Source organism: Sturnira hondurensis, unplaced genomic scaffold, assembly GCF_014824575.4.
Source record: "Sturnira hondurensis isolate 20B ecotype Veracruz unplaced genomic scaffold, ASM1482457v3 Scaffold0013381, whole genome shotgun sequence".
NCBI lineage: Eukaryota > Metazoa > Chordata > Mammalia > Chiroptera > Phyllostomidae > Sturnira > Sturnira hondurensis.
In genome coordinates, this window is record NW_028086012.1 from 3,337,148 (window position 1) to 3,358,371 (window position 21,224).

Consider the following 21,224-nt stretch of genomic DNA (forward strand, 5'->3'; position numbering starts at 1 on the left):
ATGTAGGGAGACTGCCACCACGTTCTCATTTCAGAAGCAGAGGGCACAGTGGCTGATGGGGCGTGGGGGGTCCTGGACAAATATTCCCTGGGTTCAAACCCTGCCTCTATCCTATCCTATCTCGGTGGCTGTGGTCAAATTTGCTTAGCTGGCTCCGCTGTTATTCATCTGTTTTCCCATTTGTAAAATGAGGATAATAATAATTTCCAACTCCTAGGACTGTTGTCAAATGGTTTTAGTTAATACACATAAAGTACTTAAACCAGTGCTTGGCACATAGCAAATGCTCAGTAATCCTTTCGTGGTGTAGAGAGATTTGCTGCTTCCCTTCCAGCAGCTCATTTCAGTTGTTAATACATTTTTTGATATTTTCCAGCTTCCAAAAGGGGAAACTGAGTCTGGAAGCATCGCACAACTGAACTGAACCCTGCTGTGAACTGAACCCAGCAGGCAGGGCAGGGCAGCCCAGCGCCAGAGGTTAACGTTCTGGCCTGGAGTTAGCTTCTGATTCTCAATACTGCCCAGAGCAGATCCCCACCTCTCCCGGCCTCAGTTGCCCTGTCGTTATTAAGATAAAACAGGAAGTTAAGCCATGTTTATATATATATGTATGTATATACATACACATACATGTTTTTTAACCTTTCCCTTTCCGTCACTCCGAGTTCCGGAGGTCGTTTCTTTTCTGGATTTCTGGGTGAAATCCACTTACACCGGACTGAGGTGGAGATGGGATCCTGATAGCTGATTGGCCACGGTAAGGATCTCCAAAGAGGTCTTGGGCTTCCAAGTTCACTCAGGCCCAAGCAGAGATTCAGCCGCAGCTTCCCAGTTCCTACCCACTCGAGGAGAGGGAACTCCCTGCCCTAGGCCCCACCCCGCGGAGCAAGCAAGAAGTCTCCCGGGAATGCACAGCTCCTCTCCCTCCCTGCCAGGCTCCCCCAACTCCAGGCAGGGAGGCAGCTAAGAGCAAACTGCCCTGATGTGTGCAAGACTCCCAGGGGTTTCTCGCTGCAGCTGATTGGCAAGAGGGGCTTCCTGCAGCCCACAGTAACCGGAGCCCTACCCGCTCTGCCTGCAACCCAGTAAAAGAGGGCTGTAAAATTCCGGAAGAGAGATTAGAGGCAGGGGATGGGTGGGGCGGTGAATCAGTACATTCCTTCCCCTGCCCTGCTCCGACTATCACTTTGAGAAGGTTGGGTCTTCTCATGGCCTTCTCCTGACCAGTCAGTCCACTAGCAGGGTCTAGAAAAGCTAAGCAGCGCTGGGCAGGACCCTCGCAGAACCCTCGCAGAACCCTCCCAAGCTCAGTGGAACTTTGTAAAGCCTGGATTGCTCATTTTGTAGCTCATGACCCTATTTGGTTTCTGGTTGGGGAATTTTGGTGGTTGCTTCCAACAGTCCTTTCCATGAGAGTGGTTTCTGCTTATTGGCTTACTGTGCGGTGAAGTCTGAGCTACGTCAGTCTTATCGTCCTCAAACTCTGCAATGCCGGCATACCTTATCTAAAGTCAGAGGCAAGGAATCTGAAAGCTGAGGGATGTTAGGTAACTTGCTCAAGGTCACACAGTGGAAGAGCCAGAACTAAGCCCCCGCCCCACCCCTTACTTCCATTAATTTCCCACCACACCCTGTGGCTTCCTTTGCTTTAGGACATAGATAAACACTTACTAGGATGTAGGGAAGTAACATGTATGGACCACCTCCCACTGTGCTAGGTACTTTAAATATATTGTCTTGAATGTTTTAATTTTTTACAACACCCCCTGAGATAGATGTGATCACTATGCCCATATTACACGTGAGGAAACTTTAGAGGTTAGGAATTTAAGGGGCAGACCTGGGGTTCCTGTGCAGTCACAGTACAAAACCACGGGTAATGTTTGTGTGGTGCTTGACAGTTTATAAAGCACTTCGAAAGTACTCATTTTGGAGCAGTCCTATTTCACAGATGAAGATAGAGGTTCATTCATGAAGTTAAGCCACCTGTCCAAGGTCACAGAACTGAGTAGTGAGTAGCAGAGCCTGCAATTTTTAAATAAACTCTGTGGGACCAGTAGTAGCAAAGCTCATTCCATTTATTCAGCCCACAGTGCCAAGTACCATTCTAATAATTGTCTTAATAGTTCACATTTATCGAACACTTCCTGTGTCCAGTATGGTGCTACCTGAGTTATATACACTAACTCCTGTAATACTCAGAACTACCTTATGAGCTGAGTACTGATGCTTTTCCATTTTACAGGTGGGAACACTGAGGCTGGATAAAGTAACTCCACAAAGTTACATAGCAACTACATGGCAATGTGAGGATGCCTGATGTAACAGTCTGGAATCCCCTGGTGTGAACTAGGCACCTGGGTAGTGTCCCCACTTCTGTCTCAAACCACTTCTCCCGGGATTTTGGTTTCTTTGTCACACTGCTGTTACTTCTTTCTCTAGTCCCTCTGTGTGGCAGGCCCGCACAGCTTCTGCTCTCAAGAAGCTAATGCTCCGCTCTAGAAAACCAGTCAGGGATACTGCCAGCTCTTCTTCACACAGGCACTGGGAGGATTAATAAGCTAATGGCACTTGGAATGCTTCAACAAAGGAGGTGGATAAACTCGGCCATTATTGTGTGTAAAACTCACTACCAAGGGTGTTCACGCTGTAATTAGGTGCCTGCAGCCTAGTTCCTGATCTGTTTGAGATGTTCAGGCTTCCATGAGAAACCGTTTGGATGAGGTCATTCATGCCAGGGGTTAGAGCATTTCCCTGCTGTTGTAGGGTGTGGGGGATTGGTGGTGCCATGGTATTTTGTTCTCAGCGGTGGGTATTTTAGCATCTCAGAAGGGATTCCAGGTGAATCTGAGGGACATCAGTTATTGGCTGGAGTCAGAGACTAACATCATGCTTTTTTGGGCTTTAGTGACAGATACCTGGGCTGGATGAATCCTGCTTCTCTGGCTTCATTTCTCTGAGTCTCCAATCCCTTTTAAAATGAGAATAAATAATACCTTCTTCATAGGGTTATTCTGAAGCATAAACTTGATAATATATTTTAAAACACCTTGCCCACGGCTTAGAATAGAGTGGATGCTTCGTAAATGATAGCCATTATCGTAGCCATTATTGTTACCCTTATGTTGTCATTACATCATTTACTGACATTTTAGGGCCAGACCTAGAGGTAGGTGGAGGGAAGATTCAGTCATTTGTTCAACAGTCTACTGCCCCCAGTAGGTCAGTTTGAGTAGGGGAGAATCATGAAAACGGGAATTTAAAAAACAATGTGATAAATTCTATGATAGGGGATCGCATAAGGTGTTTTGAAACTTTAGTGGAAGAATGAATAACCAGGAGACTCCGCAAAAGTTTGGCAGAGGAGATAGTTGTCTGATTCAAGTCTCTGCTCAGAGGAAGTAGAAAATGCTGCTGGCTGGAGGCGGCTAAGCCTGTGTTTTTCACCCAAGGGCGACGAATCTGATCTTCAGTCTCTCTTGCTTCAAGGCCTCTCAACTCCTACACAGCCCTGCCAACCAGCTTTGCCCTGGAGTACCCTCTTCTGGGCCACCTGCCGGTGGTGAACATCCAGGGTCCTGTGCTGTGGCTTGACATGGCTGAGTCATAAGACCTTTCTTTTTCCTGCTAAGCATTAATGGCAGCCTTCTGGTCAGGAGCAATGCCCCCACCTCATATGGAAGGCCTCATGATGACTGCTGGCCACTGTTTCCCCCTTCAGGACCAGATGAATAGGTGTGTGGTGATGAGCGGGTTGGAGGAGAGGCGATCCAAGGAACAGTAATCCCTTCTATTGTAGACTTTCCAGGATGGATAGGGAAGACAGAGAACCCGCTCCCCTCAAGGCTTGTGGGTAAGCCTCCAGTCTTTTGTCCCAAGNCCCCCACCTCATATGGAAGGCCTCATGATGACTGCTGGCCACTGTTTCCCCCTTCAGGACCAGATGAATAGGTGTGTGGTGGTGAGCGGGTTGGAGGAGAGGCGATCCAAGGAACAGTAATCCCTTCTATTGTAGACTTTCCAGGATGGATAGGGAAGACAGAGAACCCGCTCCCCTCAAGGCTTGTGGGTAAGCCTCCAGTCTTTTGTCCCAAGCCAGCCTCCAGTGCCTCTTTCTGGCTGCCATCTGGCAGTAGCCCAGATCAGTCTTCCAACTCACTGGTGACCACATTTTCCATAGTCTGACAAAGAATTAAAGAATTTCTGGCCCTGGCTGGTGTGGCTCAGTTGGTTGGAGCATTGTTCCGTGATCCTAAGGCTCTGGGGTTCAATTCCCAACCCCGGCACTTGCCTAGGTTGCAGGTTATTTCCTATTGGGCACACAGGAAAGGCAACCAATCTGTTTCTCACATGTTTCTCTCTCCCTTTCCTCCCCTCTCTCTAAAATCATGAAGCATGTCTTCAGGTGAGGATAAAAAAACCTTCTCTGGCCACCTTTAAAATTTTGAGGATAATCAATCCCTATCATTAAAGGGGACATTAGGTTGGAAACCTTGAAATTCAGGGTAGCCTCTTTATCAGGCATTTTTTTCATAGTTTTATTATTGCTGTATGAAAAAAGCCCCATGAGGTAACTAATAACTATTTCCACCTTAATATTTGAGAATACTCAGAGAAAATAACTTGCCTAGGATGCTACATCCCGGAAGTTTGAATTTTGGTCCGTTGCAGAGGGTTCATAGGTCTAGGTAAGTGTGGCGGCGGGGATGTGAAGAGAGGCGATGTGAAGGGAGGCGCAGAAACATCCTTTGCAATTGCAGACGCTCACGCCATTTATTTAGGGCCTCAAGGAAGGGCAGCCAAAGAACTGAGCTGACTGGTTCTCACTTCCGAGTTGGAAATCCCCAAGCGAAGGGCTCGGTCACCGCCCCGTCCCAACAGGATCTGGTCCCAGGCCCCACTGCCTTGGATGCCGGAGGGGGTTAAAACCCCTCTGACATTGCACCTCACCCTGCGGCCTCTGGCCCTCGCCCCAAGCCAGGTGCGGATGGGTGGGCCACAGCGTGGGCGAACGACTCGCTTGGTCTTGTTCTACCCACTCCCCGGTCACATGGACACGCTTCCGCAGCCAGGAGTGTAGAGCAGAACGAAGGGCAAGGGGAACCAGGCAAGGTGCCGAGGGCAGTGGGTCAGCACCCCGCGGGACAGTGGGCGGCCCAATTGCCCCATGAGCCTGCCAGGCTAGCCAGTCAGCGCGTGAGGTGGGCGGGCCTATGGGCTCGCGCCGCGCCCTGTAGCGCCCCCTGAGGGGCGGCGGCGGGAGCTGGTTCCGGCTGCGCGCGCAGCGGTGGTGGTGAGGCGCGATCAGCGGGGCTGTAACCGTCGTCCGTCCGGTAGCGGCTGGAGCGGCAGCGGCGGCCGGGCACGGCGCTAGGCGACGCCACAGGGCAGTGGCGGCAGCGGCAGCAGCAGGAGATACAGCGGCGGCCGCAGCAGCAGCAAGACGGACTCGTGGACACGCGCCGCCGCCGCCGGGCCGGGCCGGGTGTCGCGCGCCGAGGCTGGGGGGGAGTCGTCGCCGCTGCCGCCACCGCTACCGCCGCCGCCGCCGCCGCCGAGGTGACTGAGGAGAGAGGCGCCTCCTCGCTCCCGCAGCCGCTGGACGTCAATGCCCAGTCCCCAGCTCGACAGCGTAAGTGCGCTGCTCCCGGGCGGCCCCCGCGCTGGCTCCCGGGGCCTCGGGGAAGGGGAGGGCGGGAGGCGCCGCAGCCATTAGTGCAGGCCCGAGACACGTCCCCGGAAGGAGGGCCGGGCCGGGACCCGGGGAGGGGGGAGCGTGGCCGGGAAGCGTGGAGAAGCAGGGTGGGTGAAGAAGGTGGGATCGAGTGTGTGTAAGAATATTGAGTGTGGGTGGGTGAAATGTACGTGCGTGACGGGGGTGAAGAGTGTGCGTGGGGGAGGTCTGAGTGTATGCGGGGGTGAGAAGGGGGAGTGTGAGAGGAAGAAAGTGGATGGGGGTAGTTGGGGGCAGCATGGAGGGGAGTGTGTGTAAGAGTGTGGGGTGAGTGTATAGGAGAGTGTGGACGGGGGATAGTGGGAGTGTGTGTGGGGGGAGAGTGAGCGTGGGGGCAGCGTGGGGGCAGCGCGTGGGCGTGAGTGCGGAGAGAATTAGGAGTGCGGTGTGAGAGAGGGGGTGAAGGTGAGGGGCAGGGGAGGGAGTGTGGAAGGATGTGCCTGCGTCTGTCCAGAGTGTGAACAGACAGACATTCTGGAGGCTGTCCCTGATCGTGGTGTCTGGCGATAGTGACTCCTGCGTCCTCGGTTAGGGAGTTCTTTCCAGGAGCGTCTTGTCCCTGGGTTCTTGGGTTCAAGTGTGAGGAAAGGGTGTAGGAGTATAATCCCGTGGCATTGTCATCTTTTGGTTTTGGGATTTTTTTTAATGTGCTTTTTTTTTGTAACCCCCCCCCCCCCTTTTCATGCCATAGACATAAATTCCTAAACTTGTCAAGGGTATGGTTGTCATCCCATTTTAGTCTGGGATGTGAGAGCTAATAAAACTTGTCTGTTGCTCAGGATCCTCTGCTCTTGCCTTGGAGTATTCAGAAGCATGGACTGTTTTGTAAAGTACTGTTAGCTTCTCAGGTGAGGTGAAAGGTATTTTATTTTTAGGTAAACCGAAGTCATATTTTTTAGGTTATGGCTCTTTCCTAATCTTCTTCTTCTTCTGGTGGTATGATATGATGATGATGGAGGAGAACCATAGGCTAGTTTATTATTTTCTGGAACTTGACAAGAGGTATGTAAAGTGTCTAGCAGTTCTCGTGTCACTGTAGCCTGTCTCTGTGGAGTCACTAGATGACAGCCACTGCTGGATTAGAATGAAGTAGTTATCTGCTGGCATGCTCTATATTACGGAGTAGTTTCAGACAGGAAGTGAGTGAAGTTATGGTTTGTTCAATGTGCAAGAAGAAGTTAGGGTCACAGAATGACATTTTAGTAAGGCTTCGGAGTCATTTGCCAGCAGACCATCGTGGTAGTGAAGGTGATGAGAAGTTGTTTGCCAGTATTCTGATCTTGATTTTAAAAGTTGCTTCATATTGGATAGTAGATGGACTGATCACTGTCGTGGACTTTTCCCAGATTATTGTGTTGTAGAGTAGGGTTTTTTTTAAGATTTTATTTATCTTTTAGAGAGAGGGGGAGAAAGAGAGGGAGAGAAACATCTGTTGGTTGCCTCTTGCATGCCTCCAGTTGGGGGCCTGGCCTGTATCTTCCCCAGGTGCCCTGACTGGGAATTGAACTGATGACCTTTTGGTTCATAGGCCTGTGCTCCAGCCACTGAGCCACACCAGCAGAAGTAGGGGTACTTGGTGAAAAGTACCTTGATACAGATTTTATACCGTAATGATAGGACTTTTCTTACAAGTTGGGAGTTTTTCAATATGATAAAAAAAGAGTAGGGCGGTTCTTTTGATAGTAGACATAATAGAATCACAGGCAAAAGCAATGAAATAAGAAATTATATTTTTTTGAGCGCATTCTTTTTCTTAATACTAGCATGCCCTGTTTTTGAAAATAGTAACTAATAATGTTACTATTCAGTGGGGAACTGGATTAAGTAGTATTAAGTGCTTACTATGTACCAGGAGCTTTTTATACTCATTTAGTTCTCACAGCTACTAAAGGGTGGTAAGTGTCCTTATTTGTATTTATTTGGCACATATTGAGGGTTTTCTATTTGCAAGGCACTAGGGATATAGTGATGAGCCCTCATTGACTTAAGGTGATGAAGAGACTCAAAGAGGTTAGTTAAGTAACTTGTCCCAAGTTACAAGTAATAAGAACTGGAGATGGATTAAAAACCTAGGTCTATCTGACTCCAAAGTTCTTGGCTTTTTCACTTCATAATTACTATCTTCACATTAGATTGTCGTCTCACTTTGGGCTACTTTACCACACAGGGACCTATCAGCTTGTACAGGTGAGAAGAATAAGTTAAAGCAGAAGACTGAATGGCTGGAGGCAAGGGGATCATTAGGAGATGCTGACTTGAGGCTCTTTGGGACCTAAGCAAGGGTTTTATGTGGGTGGGGATTCTGCCTTAAAACTCTCTTGGGGCCCCAGGGTGTGTGCTTTGAGACAGAGTTTTTTATGACGCACCTGGGATATGTCTGGGAGAGAGAGGTCTGATTAAAGAAACTCAGCAACCTTTTATGCTTTTTATTTTGGAGGGAGAGGAGTGTATTTATTGGGGCTAAGAGTCAGCCAGAAGTTGTCACTTCTTTGTGAAAGTCTTTCTGTTCAGCTGTGCAGGATATTTTCCTCAGGAGATTGTGAATGTCAACTGAGAAATATAGGAAAGCACTTAGTTAATTACAAATTGAAATACAGGTTCAAAGTATTAAGACTTTTCTACTAACACAACAGTTTAATTGTTATATTTAGTAGCTGGAAAGGACTAGCATTTTACAACACCTATACACATGAGAACTTGTTTAGAACTGCTGAACCCTGCGTATTCTGACTCAGAACAGCAAAAGTCAAACCACTCCCTCCCTGAGTCAGTCAAGTAATATTTAATTTAAATGAACCAAATTTATAGGCAGAAACTATTTACAACCTCATTGAACTTTGGTGGCACTAGGGAAGAGTAAGTGTTTGAATGCTTTTTGCACGTAACTTTCTTAAAAAGCCCGAAAACCCATATTATATTTTACTTGAAAATACATTTGTGTGTATAAGGTAAAAAAGATGTTTCTATTTTTAAAATTTATTGATTTTTCGAGAGCGAGGAAGGGAGAAAGAGAGAAACATCAGATTTGTTGTTCCATTCATTGGTTGATTCGTGTGTGTGCCCTTGGTGTATTGGGACAATGCTGTAAGCAACTGAGCTACCTGGCCAGGACAAGATTTATGGGTCTTAAGATTTAACTTTTTACTCATTTTCTCTTTCAGAGGTAGCAGTTTTGTATTCAGTACACTGTGATACTGTGATTTGGGGGCACAAAATTGAAATTTAGTAGATTTATTTTATGCAGTTCGACTGTACTTTTTTGTTGTTGGAATGTGGGATTGGTAGCCAGTGAAGCCTCTAGAAAAAGCATTTACAAATACGATACAGAGGAGCAGTACATAGATTTTTAGCTCTTGCTCTTGGAAGAGTGAAACCTAAGTTAGGTTGATTTCTTTAAGTGCTGTATCATTAGCTGTACTCATAGAAGCTAGGGATTTACAGCATTTTGAGCAGCTGGAAATCAGGACCCATAGTTTAACTTGGTAGACTTACTTATGTTTATTGAGAAAGGGTAGTGGTAGCGTTCTTGGAGTCTTAAAATACTTGTGAAGTCCAATGTGAGGTTTCAGTATTTCCTTCTGGAGATCATGTTCTTTGTGCTGAATCACAAATTACCTCATTTACAATAATCCTTTAAGTGGCATTCTTTCACTTTTGTGGATATGGAAATTGATTTATAAGCTAATTGTTGAATCCCAGGTTTTGGAATCCAATTTAAACAGTACCAGTAAAAAATGGTGGCAGATAAAAAATATTCCCCTTGGGGTTTTAAGTACTTAAATCTCTGGTTAAGCCTTTTTCTTTCAGTTAACTCTAGTCAGTTTACTTGGAGCTATGTAGCAGTTAAGTAGATGCTAAGGAAGTTGGCCTTTTTTGCTTGAATTTTAATTTTTTTAAAAGAATACTTCAGGTACTTGCATACTCTCTTTGCTCTTTTGGGGATGTTGCTGCTTTGAGATTTTTCTCAAGACACTAGTTGGGTTATAAAGAAACTGCTGATTCTCAAAGTTTAAAAAGTAAAGAGTCCTTAATGTTACAGTTCAGATAATTTTGTACATTGGATTTGTTAAGTGGACAGTGGATGCCACCAGTTATAATTACTCGGACAAGTGTGATTTGAGTCCATTGATCTGGAATATCAGAAGAGCGTTTTATTCATTTCCAGCTTCAGAACTAGTGTATGTATTAGAGGTGTCTACTAGCTTTCTTCAGTTATCCTTTGTTTTATTGACTGAACCACATTCTCTAGTTCCTTTGACTTCCTGGCTACCGTTGGGATTTGAAGTCTTCTTAGATTGCCTGGTGTAGAGTTCAGGTGGCTATTGTATGTAAATCTGTTGCTCCTTAGAGTTGTAGAGCTCTAGGCTGTACCAGAAACTGTCAGTCCTCTTAACACCTAGACAAAAGAAACTTCCCAGTGCCGCAGGCTTTGTCTACTTTCCACAGTTACCCTGTGGAATTTCCAGGGCCTAGGTGAGAAAATGACTCTTCTCCTGCATGTCTTGGGTGGTTTTCCCTGCACTGTCTGTCCAGTCAGTATAGATTTATGGGGCACAACATCTTCCACAGAGGAATGACTGTGAGGAGTTGACAGATTATACCAAATTTTTGTTGTGACTTTGATACAAATGGTTTTTGTTTGCCTGAATGGATTTCTGTCCCGTAGGTTCTGTAACACAGCACCCACTGTATTTTAAGTGGCCTAGAAACGAAATTTCATAATTTGAATATAAATTTATATTGCACAACATTGCCATTTTAAACTGTAGAGAATTTTAAGATCAAGTTTTTCTATGACCCTTTTTTTGCTAGTTGAGCCTGCTTTGAAAAAATATTTTTGACTATTAGAACAGTCTTTACCTTTAGAGAATTGGTGTATTTAATTCCTTTCATAGTATTTTTGGGTTGAAATTTCATTCTTCTCAGAAAATGTTAATTCTTTTGGCATAAAATGCACACATGATATATTTGCTTTAGCAGATCAGATAAATTACTTTGTATTTTTATTTCTGCAGTGGTCAGAAATGTTGGCTCTATACTAATGTATCATTTGACAAGAATTCAATTCACTATCAGGTTTGCTTTCTTCTGGTCCTTTTAGTTTTAGTCGAGATTAAAACATAACTTTGTTTTGCATTCTTTTGTAGGAAATATTCACTATGTTGTGTCACCACAGTATTTGTAATTTGTACTTATATACATACATCATTTACTGTCTTAGTAGCAAAGCAAATGGAAGTCTTTTCTACTTTCCATTATTGGTGAAAAGTGTGTCATGAGGGAACAGAGTGACTGGTTAGTGCAGAAGGATATGAGTCATCCTCAGGATTCGTCAGCAAATTGGGAAGGATATGATGGAGAAACAATGGATTCTAGTGACATTATTCTTCTTTCCACATGTGTAGTTACAAACAAGTTTCCTTTTGGTGATTGGTTTAAATTTAAATAGTTTAGGTCTTTCTGGATAAAAACTACTTCTAGTTTTAAGTCACAGACTGTGCTTTGAATTGTTTTTCTAGTGAGATGAGATCTTTTTTGGAGGTCATCAACAAGTAGAATTTAGTTAAACTTGCCTGTTTACTAGGAAAAATAATTTATCAGGTAGGATTTAGTAAATTGAGAGACTATTTTTGTGAAGCTTGTTGGTAGTTATGGAGTTGCTCAGTAGATAAGAAGTCCCTACCAACGTGGTAATACAGTTGACCCTTGAATGGCATGGGTTTGAACTGCATGGATCCACTTATGTGTGGACTTTTAAAAATAAATGCCTCCACTGTTTTTGATCCATGGTTGGGAGTCACAGATGCAGAGGGCTAATGTATTCATTGATCTATACCATGTTATATAGGGGACCTGACCATTTGAGAATTTTGGTATCTGTGGCAGGGGATAAGGGGTTAGATACTGGAACTAATTCCCCTTCGATACTGAGGGACAATTTAAGTATTTGGGGATCCAGAAGTTACACACTGGTTTTCAACTTGTGTGTGTAAGTGTGTGTGTGGTAGGGAGTGGGGGAGTTTGGTGCCCCTGACTTCTTTGTTGCTCAAGGTCAACTGTATTTGTTTTCTCACAGGGAGCAAAGAATTGCTTCTGAACTACTATTCTACTTTTAAATTCCTAAGAGGTTTTATTGCATTTCAATTCGTCTGAAATGCTGAGCATGATTAGGCCTCACCAGCAATATCTAACCAGAGACTCAGGTCCTTTCCCAGGTCATGCTGTCATGGCTCTTTGCTGTTTCTGCTGGCCTTGTCATAAAAGTTTTACCTTTCCTCAGAAGTCTTAATTAGTCCTACTTTATTCTACTCATGCTTATTTTGTATCTTCAGAGTATATAGTATTAATATGAAATTTTAATGCCCATCATCAAATATATATATTTTTAAATTCTTAACTGAGGATATGTTTTATTGATTTTAGAGAGAGAGGAAGGGAGAGAGAAAAACATTGATGTGAGAGAGAAACATTGATTGATTACCTCCTGTATGCGCCCCAACCCGAGATTGAACCTGCAACCTAGGTATGTGATCTGACCAGGGATTAAACCTGCAATTTTTGGTGTATGGGATGATGCTCCAACCAACCAAGTTACCTGGCTAGGGCTTCATCATCAAATATTTTTCACTCACATTGATTATTTTAAGATCTTGATTCTAGATAATGTTTGTATGGTGTGTTCATAGAACTCCATAGATACTTGTAAGACTGGATGTGCTGCATTTTAGTATCATTCAGAGGTGGTATGTTGTCCTTAAGTAAGTGTTTGGAGGAAGAGAACAGAAAAGAAAATTTTGCATTTTTAAAAAACTTAACATTCTTTAAGTGCGAAGAGGAGGAAGGGGAATTCATCTTGAACTAAGCTAGTGAGCAAAGAATAATAATAGCCCCTTGACATGTACTGTAGAGTATTGTAATAGGAAACAACTGTATCGTTTTTAAAGATTGTGAATGTTGTGTTTTATGAAAATAAACATCAAGCCATTATCAGACAAACTGGATAGATGACATATTTTAGAAGGCCAGCAGCAGTTCCAAATAGAATGATTTGGGTTCTTGTCTGTTTTGTACTAAGTATGCAGAGAGATGGCTGTGAAGTATATCATGATTTATGAAAAGCAAGCTTAGGAGAGGAAGTGAAGTGTAATTTACCCAATTTTAGGGGAAACTTGGACCAAAATGCCCTAACAGCAGGAAAATTTCTGGGGCTCAAACAAAAGAATTTGTGCTGACAAGGTGTTATTTGGAATGTTTTTATTCTGTATCCTGACATAGAAATCTTCCTTCCCCCGCTTTTTGGTGGTAGATACTTGGACAGGACCAATACATTTGACAAAATAGGGAAATGAAAGAGTTAAGTTGACCCAGCAGAGTTAAACGGCTAAACTCTGAAACATATATTTTAAATAATGCTAACAATAGCCTGGAAGTTTTTGCTTTGCATTCTGCTCCTGTGCTGTAGGTTATTTTGAAAGGTGATTCAAATAACCTTTTCCCAAGTATCTATTTTGCAACCTCAGGGAACTTGCAGCTGTTGTAGTCATTCAACTGTCCTGATGTAGGTCAGAAAACATTTCAGAGTGGTGTTGGCAGGGCGAATCCAGGTGTCCTTTTGGATGTTTCCTACTGAAATTATTTTATTACAATTGAAGTTTTAAATCTCAAATACATACCTTTATTAAAGAAATAATTGATTTAGTGGTTCTTGGGTTAATGTATGTATAGTGATGTTGGAAACTAAGGTGATTAAGATTAATTTTTTTAAAAGATTTTATTTATTTTTAGAGAAAGGGGAAAGGAGGGAGAAAGAGGGAAATATCAATGTGTGATTGCCTTGACCCAGGCATGTGCCCTAACTGGGAATCAAACCAGTGACCCTTCCATTCACAGGCCGGCACTCAAGCCGCTAAGCCACAGCAGTCAAGCAGATGATTAAGATTTAAATTGTTCCCCAGGGCAATTGCTTAGCCTTTTGAGATTGCAGAAGGTAAAATGAAAGGAAAGAAGAAAACAAACATTAGGATTTAATTTTATGGAAACACAGCTGAGTTTGAGATAGTTCTTATTGTATAGAGGAGATCCACAGTTCCTTAGAAAAAGAATGGGCTTAAACCTAATATTAAAAAGGCTTGGGAGTCTTAAAATGCACGTAAACTAAAATCTATGTAGAGAATAGTCATGATACCTTTGCCTGGAAATGAAAGTATGGATGAACATAACCAATAATAGGGTTAATGAACTTAATTTTAGAAGATTTACTGAAAATGACAAGATTAATGCCCAGTATTAGAGTTGTGCTGTTGGGGTTTTTAATGTTATTGCTGGTATTCAAATGATTTTTTAGAAAAAGTGAAAATTGGCTATATAGTATTGTTATCTCCATTTAAATTTATTAATGAAAGGACAGATTAGAAAAATTGGACAACGGATTTAGCTGGAGAATTGCTCATCTTTAAAAGAACAGTGAGGTACAAAATGAAAAGTAAATATTTTCAAGTGTGGCATGAAAATATTTAATGCAGTTTTAGTCTTAGTTATTCGTAGAAATAGGAATTACTAGAAAAGGACAACTACTTCTAATCACTAGGGTACATACAAGCTCGGAAACCACTCCCTTTCATTTGAGTGGGAACAGGGCCACAGGACTTCAGTAAGTAACTGTCACTGTCCTCAGAAGCAGGTGTGGTTGTTGGTTAATTGCTTTCCTTTCCTTTCTGAGTGGCAGGCCATGTATCTCCTGCTGGTTCTGAAATGTTAAAGGTATTTTCCCACTATCAAGGTCATAATTTTTTTATAGAACTTAGTGTTGATTTCTGTACTAGAACTTGATTCTTAAGTTCCCTCCTTAAATGAGGAAGTAGAAAAGTGGGAATAACCAAGGGAGTAACTATGAAACTTTTTTTTTAAGCAGTAAAGAAGGGTGTGGCTATTTTTAGCTTGTTTACAGATGTTTTGGATCCTAATTTGTGTAGAATTTAATGGATACCTCTTTCATTATTATAAATTCTTGAGGACTGTAGTTAGTAGGGCAGGAGAACTAATAATAATTAGAATTGTCTATGTTTAAGGATCCAGATATATTCAATTTTAGTTTGATAAATGCAACAGTAGCAGGATAAAGAAAAGTAGCACAGAGAGTAGAGCTGTTGTTTCTGTAGGGCTCTGATGAGTTGGGAGTAGGTTATGAAAAATGAGTGAAATTTCAGTTTGAGCCCAGTTAACCAGAAGATGAGTGTTTAATTAGCAAAGTTGAGTTCTCTTTAGTTTACTAATCTTAAGGTGCTCCCTCCTCGATGGTCAAAATGCAGTAGATAAAGTAGTACTTTACAGAGGAATTTCTCTACTTCCTTGATGGTGGTGAAGATTTTTTTCACATTCAGATGGGAAGTTTATTAAAGCTGGGGACAGTGAAACAGTGAATGGCTTAGGACAGAAGCAGCAACAGGAGAGCCCTAGGCTGGGCTGCTTTGGCTCATGGAGGTCAGAGAAAGAGGGTCTTGGAGACAGGTTCAGGGGGTTAGCCCAAGAGAGCTGCTGCTGCTGCTTGCTGCTCCCTTGGTTGCAAGTATCATGGGCTTCCAGCTGTGAAGATTTTATGCTCTGTTGTCTGAATAGTTCCTGAACGTTAAGTGAGGTTTTTACAAGTTCTTAGAGTTACTGAGAGCCTTGACATTTTTTCAGATCTCATATCCAGCCTGTGGACAAATCCTTTTGGGTTCCACCTCAAAGTATACTTCAAAACTGATCCCTTCTTACATTCTGTATTTCTACTACCCTGGTTCAAGCCATCATTGGTTCTTTCCTGGATTATAGCAACAGGATCTCTCTGCTTCCACCCTTACTACTCATATAATGTTTCCACATAGCAGCTAGAGTGAGCAAGCATAAATTGTCACTTTTGCTTGAAATCTCATTTTTCTCCAAATAAAGGCCAGATATTGGCCTATAGGCATCCACTTATTTCTCTGATCCTATTTATTCCCTTGTCTTCTCTGCGCTAGTAGCACAAGCCCCCCTTGAGGTTCCTAGAACACTCCAAGCTTGGCCCCACCTCATAACCTTTGCAACAGCTAATCCCTCTGCCTAGAATGCTCCCTCAAATATCTATTTGGCTCACACCTCCAGGTCTTGGATAAAATGTCACTTTTTTCAGTGAGGCCTTTCCTGATAGCCTTATTTAGAATTGGAGGTACTGCAGATTCCCTCGCTTTGCATTTTGCTCCATAGCAGTGGCATATTTTCTTTTTCTTTTTCTGCCTACTAAAGTATAAGATCTGTCCTGACAGGAGTTTTTCTTTTTGTTTTTACTGCTATTGCTGCAACTATAAGAGCATGTGACACATAGTATATGTCCAGTAATGTTTGAATTAATAAATTCTTAACCAGCCAAATTGCAAGGGAAAACTAACTTCAGAGAACGATTTTTTTAACTGTTAGCAGATTATTCATACTTTAAGGGAAGTGCAGGTGTCTTCATTGAAGTGAAATAAATTTGTTCTAGGAAAAATTGTTCCAAGGTTTTAGTCTTATATACAGTATTATGCTTTCATGTTGCCTGTTTGTAGAAACCAAGCTAACTCAAATTTGCATGACTTCCTGTAGAATTTCTGGTTAAGAAAAGTAGCAGTAAATGTGCTTACTTGTCAGACCTTTGCTTTTAGATTTTTGTTTTCTTAGATCTAGAGTACTTTATTGTGCAATGTACTGTTTTAATTTGGTGAATACTGGCATAACCCATCAAATTAGAGGGTTTACTCTATCATTTACTTTAATTTGGAAATAGAAAGCGGTGTTTTCTCAGTGGAAAGCTTGATGTGAGTGGATTGACAGAATTTTCAAAAGGATGCCCAGTAAGTTTGGGTTACACTAAATGGGACTGATTTTGTAAAGTTCCTTCAGCCTTTAAATTCCCTATATTTGTATTCAGAATTAGATTTGCAATTGTTTGCCAAAGTAGTACTTGAGTTTTTACTCAGTAGTTTAGTCTCTTTAACAAAGAACATTGTCTTCCCAGAACAGAGGGGCTAGCCTTCTTGAGGCTCTTTGTGATCCTATGGTTTTAGCACTGTTAAGAAAGTAATTAAATTGTAAATTTTATCACCCTAGAATTATATACATGAAAAAAAAAATCAAACAGTTCAGAAGGCAAAGTAAATCATGCTCCTGGCCTTAAGTTCCCAGGCAACTCCCAGGCAACCACTGTTACTTAATTTTCAGGATAGTTCATGGGTAAGGAAGCATGTATGGTACTCACAAGCATTTCTAGATATACTGTTAACATGCCTTGCTCTTTTCACTTATTAGTGTCTCTTAGCCATCTTTACATAACAGTTCGTATAAATCTGTTTTATTCTTTTTAACCTCTGCATGGTTTTCCATTTTAAGATTGTGCCATGATTAAATGATGGATATTGTGTTATTTCATGCATTTTGGTTTTTGATTCTCATCTAGGTTGATGTTAGCTGTAGAGTATTGACACTAGACATTTAAACTCTACCATAGTGTTCAAAGTTTTAAGTATTCTGTTGTGTTACTGACTTTGTCTTAGCTTGGTAGGCCTCTACTTACTTGCCATTCTTTCAGCCCATTTTTTCATTCTTTTTCCCTTTTCTTCCTCTTTTCCCTCAATTTAAAATGATTTTTCTGTTATAGACCATACTGTCTAATTCTCCTGTAAAGTTATATTCTTTTGTTAAAATTGGAAATGTCCCAAATTCAACATTTTATTTTATTTTTTTAAAAGCTTTTAAAGAGGGGGGTGGGCTGGGATGGGAGTAAAAGACAGAAAGCTGTATTTGAACAATAATTAAATTTTAAAAAAGCTTTTAAAGATTTTATTTATTTTTAGAGAGAGGGAGCAAGAGAGGGAGAACAACATCAGTGTGTGGTTGCCTCTCATGTGCCCACCAGTCTGCAACCCAGGCATGTCCCCTGACTGGGAATTACACTGTTGACCTTTTGGTTTCTAAGTGGGCTCAGTCCATTGAGCCACACCAGCCAGGGCTTAAAGATTTCATTTATTTACTTTTAGAGAGAGGGGAAGGGAGGGAGAAAGAAAGGGAGAGAAACATCAATGTGTGAGAGATACATTGATTGGTTGCCTCTTACATGCCCCCAACTGGGGACCTGGCCCCAACCCAACCATGTGCCCCGACTGGGGATCAAATTGGTGACCTTTTGGTTTGCAGGCCAGTGCTTGATGAACTGAGCCACACCAGCCAGGGCTAAATTCAAAATTTTTAAAGGTAGGTTCCATAAAGATAAAAGTGAAGGGTGGCTCTGCCTGTGTGGCTAGCTCAGTTGGGAGTCATCCCGTAAAACAAAAAAGGTTGCAATTTGATTCCTCATCAGGGCACATGCCTAGGTTGTGGGTTTGGTTCCAGTCCAGACAAGTGCAAGAGGCAACCAATTGATGTTTCTTTCTCTCTTTGTCTCCCCCTCCCCTTCCTCCTTCTCTAAAATCAATAAGCATGTCCTTGAGTGAGGATTAAAAAGAAAACAGTTAGGGGTGGAGAGAATATTTGGATGGATATTTGAATTAGGTGGCTATTACATGTCAGGTAAACAAAACAACCCCAAAAGCCTCTTCCAACATCTGGTAAATTAAGGCAAGAATCAATTTTTACTTAAGTAGATAGAGCAGAACTAATGCTAGAGAGAGAACTTTAGAAGAAGGTTTTTCTGTAAGGGGTACAGGTGCTGAGTTTATGCTAAAATACAGGGCTTTGTAACTCTTGTACTTTCCAGCTGCGATATGTTGTTTATGATTCTTTTACAGATGGTTTGCTTTGCATTCTTATGGGTTTCACAGGAATGAACATTAGTTATCTGAATTGACAGGTGCAAGAACATTTAACTGTTGATGTGTAGTTGAACCCTTGGGGGAGGGGAAGGAGCTGAAGCTTGCTTTTATCATGTATCTGTTAACATTGATAGAACCATACTGTTTCATTTGGAAGAAATTCTTTTGTTGGGGATCTCAGTATAGTGTTAAGAATTGAAAATCGAAGCCCTGGTCAAGTGGCTTAGTTGGTTGGAGCATTGTCCCCTGTACCAAAAGGTTGCGGGTTCGATCCCCTGTGATCTCCTTGGGGACATTTACAGGAGGCAGCCAATTGATGTATCTTTCTCACATTGATGTTTCTCTCCCTCTCTCTCTCTCAGCAATAAACATATCCTTGCGTGAGGATTAAAAAAAAAGGAATTGAAAATCTAGTAATGAATTGTCCTTATCCCTGGAAGTGGTCCTTCCAAAATGACTTAGAAGAATAAGATGGGCTAAAGATTGCTGTGTTTGCTGAGCAGGCAAACACTGGAGACTGGGTAGAAAACTTAACTCTAGAACCGCAACTTTTAAAACCTGGCCATCACTACAATGTAGGTCTTTCAGTGCCTTTACTCAGCTGACACAAAAATTATCTGCGATAACATCATTAAACCAAAGGGATTCAAGCAGGTTAGAATTTCCTTGTGTTTTGCTCAACACTGTATGCAAACCATTGTTCTCTGAGTAGTTACCTTATTTATCTTTTCTCCCCTTATTACAAGGTCACAGAGTTGCAGATGAATATCCAAGTAAATATTTGAAGAGTTACACTTACATGAAGAAGATTATGACTTAAGTATGTAGGTATGTCCATTAGTCAAAATTGAAGGAGAAATCAGTAGGGATTTAGGAGACCTGGGCTCTTGTGCTTGATCTGCTACTAATTAGGAGTGTGGTCATAGTTAAGTCATTTTAACCTTTCTGGATCCCAAACATCATCTTTTTTCTTTTTAAAGGTCAGCGTAGTTTGATTTCTAAGTTTTTTCTAGCTCTACAATTCCTTGATTGTTCATGGAGTACTCTATGAAATGTGCAGTCTAAGGTGGCTGTGTTTTGGAGGTACAGTTAGAGTTATGAGGCAGGAAGAGTGATGGTGTATGCATTTTTATTTTTCTTAGTTGAGTATAGAAGTTTTACATTTTTGCTGTACTGGGTAATTCATTTTGCTGAGATACTGAAGTTCTTAGAATGCCATTTTTAATTTTTTATCTTTCATATTTTAGGAATGTTTTAGTTTTGTGTTTGTGTCCATAATGATAATGTCACAAGTATGTAACTTACATAATAAAATGCCATAAGAATAGCTGTAAAAAGAAGACTTAAGGATAGATGAGTAGGCTTAAAAGAGTGTTAGACCAGGTTCTTTTAAATTTATATTTCACTTTTTTCTGCAAACTATTCTATAGTCATCATCTTTCATGTCTTTTTCTGTTCAATCACGATTACCTTCTTTAGAGACTTCTAAGTAAGCATTCATTGGAAGCTTAAGAAAGAGGCAAGTGAAAGAACTTGACTTTGTCCCTTTTTCCAGAGGAAATCATGGTTATGCTGACAGTCTGACTGAGCCAGTGATAACTGTGTTTCAAAAATTACTGTGTTTCAAAGCAGGCTTAAAATGTTAAAATTTTAGCACTTTTCTTTCTTATTTTTGGTAGGGATTAATATTTGGGCAGGCAAATGCTGAATGAATCATTGACCTTTAAATGCTTTTGTACTTCTGAGGTACTGATGTGAGAAATAGTAAAAAGGTAAATTGGACTAGAAAATGAGAGGATGGGATTCATACATTGGTTGAGTCAGCTGATGTGGTACATTGGAAAAAATACAGAACTAACAGAAGACGGGTTAGAATTTGGACTCAGTTAAGTCATTCACATTCACCTTAGACAAGTCACTTCACTTTTCTGATCCTCTTTCCTCATAGGTAGTAACAAATTACTCAGAGTTGTGAGGAAAAGGTAGTTTTTTGAAAGAAGTGCTTTTTGAACTAGTATCCTAATTGGGGGCCAATGCATATACTTTGGATAGAAAGAATTAAATCCTCTATCCCTAGCTGTTGTGGCTCAATGGATTGAGTGCTGGCCTGTGAACCAAAAGGTCTCTGGTTTAATTCCTAGTCAGGGCACATGCCTGAGTTGCCAGCCAGGTCCCCAGCAGAGGGTATGCAAGAGGCAAATACATTGATGTTTCTCTCCCTCTCTCTTTTCCTTCCCTCTCTCTAAAAATAAATAAACAGAATTCTTTTCTTTTTAAATATAGTTTATTGATTATACTATTACAGTTGTTCTATTCCCCCCTTCATTCCCCTCCACCCGCACACTCCTTCCCCCACCCTTTTCCCCCCTTAGTTCATAACCACGTGTCTCAACTTCTTTAGATTCTATATTTCCCCCGCTATTCTCGCCCTCCCCCCTATCTATTTTCTACCTACCATCTATGCTATTTTCTGTGCCTTCTCCCCCCTTCTCCTCCTCCCACCCCCCTGTTTCTAACCCTCCATGTGTTCTTCATTTCTATGGTTCCACTCCTGATCTAGCTGTCCTCTTGGTTTGCTTTTGTTTTAGGTGTGGTTGTTAATAACTGTGTGTTTGCTGTCCTTTCACTGTTGATATTTTTCATCATCTCTTTCTTATATAAGTCCCTTTAGCATTTCATATAATAAG

The 21,224-nt window shown here is 41.9% G+C and overlaps 1 protein-coding gene across 2 annotated transcripts in view; it reads left to right on the plus strand.

Annotated features, from left to right (window-relative positions):
* The first annotated feature begins 5,267 nt into the window (after window positions 1–5,267).
* The window catches only part of PTP4A2 (protein tyrosine phosphatase 4A2), a 31,286-nt gene continuing 15,329 nt past the window's right edge, over window positions 5,268–21,224 (plus strand). The window contains exon 1 of one of the 2 annotated variants that reach the window (XM_037061590.1): window positions 5,268–5,632. The gene's annotated coding sequence lies outside the window, so the exon portion shown is untranslated. Of the gene's footprint in view, window positions 5,633–12,215; window positions 12,258–21,224 lie in introns of those variants that run through there. The other variant, XM_037061591.1, reaches the window with a different exon arrangement.